This window comes from Theobroma umbraticum, unplaced genomic scaffold, assembly GCF_002168275.2.
Source record: "Theobroma umbraticum cultivar Fairchild unplaced genomic scaffold, ASM216827v3 scaffold_12.1, whole genome shotgun sequence".
NCBI classification, from domain to species: domain Eukaryota; kingdom Viridiplantae; phylum Streptophyta; class Magnoliopsida; order Malvales; family Malvaceae; genus Theobroma; species Theobroma umbraticum.
In genome coordinates, this window is record NW_018397269.1 from 1,629,451 (window position 1) to 1,630,075 (window position 625).

The window sequence follows — 625 nt, forward strand, 5'->3', positions numbered from 1 at the left end:
AATGAAGTGAACATTGCACCAAATTAGAAGAATAAGGTGAACATTGCACCAAATCAAGAAAGTTGAGAAAAAAAACCCGGTCAGCATGTACATAGACGTTGCACCAAATCAGGAGATATCAAAAGAGTTAAGAAAACTCAGTCAGCATTGTAGAGTTTGAGTCTGATTCAATTAAAGGTTAGGAAAGTTGAGGAAAAAATTAAAGCCAAGGTAAAAAAATTCACTTGGTCCTAACCCACATGTATACTTGCCTGTAAGAGAAATATGTATTTTCTCAAAGTTTGGCTCGATCTCGTGTATGCGCAAGCCCATTCCTTTTCTCTTCCTTTCAACAAGCTCATAATGGGTTTACTTTTTAAAACACTCACATCTTTATGTACCTTAGCAATATGAGATATTTGAACCTTATAAAATACACTATTTTTCTAACAAGAGGAACCCTGACCCTAAACATTACCAACCTTTCACCATCACCCATAATACTCTTATCCAAAAAACAAAACAAAACTCTTTCTCTTCCTCTCAGATCGAAAACTTACTAAACAAAAAGAAAGAGAGCAACCTTAAAACCATTAGCCTCCACTAAACCAGTCTTCCAAAGCATACGTTTACAAAATAGCAATAG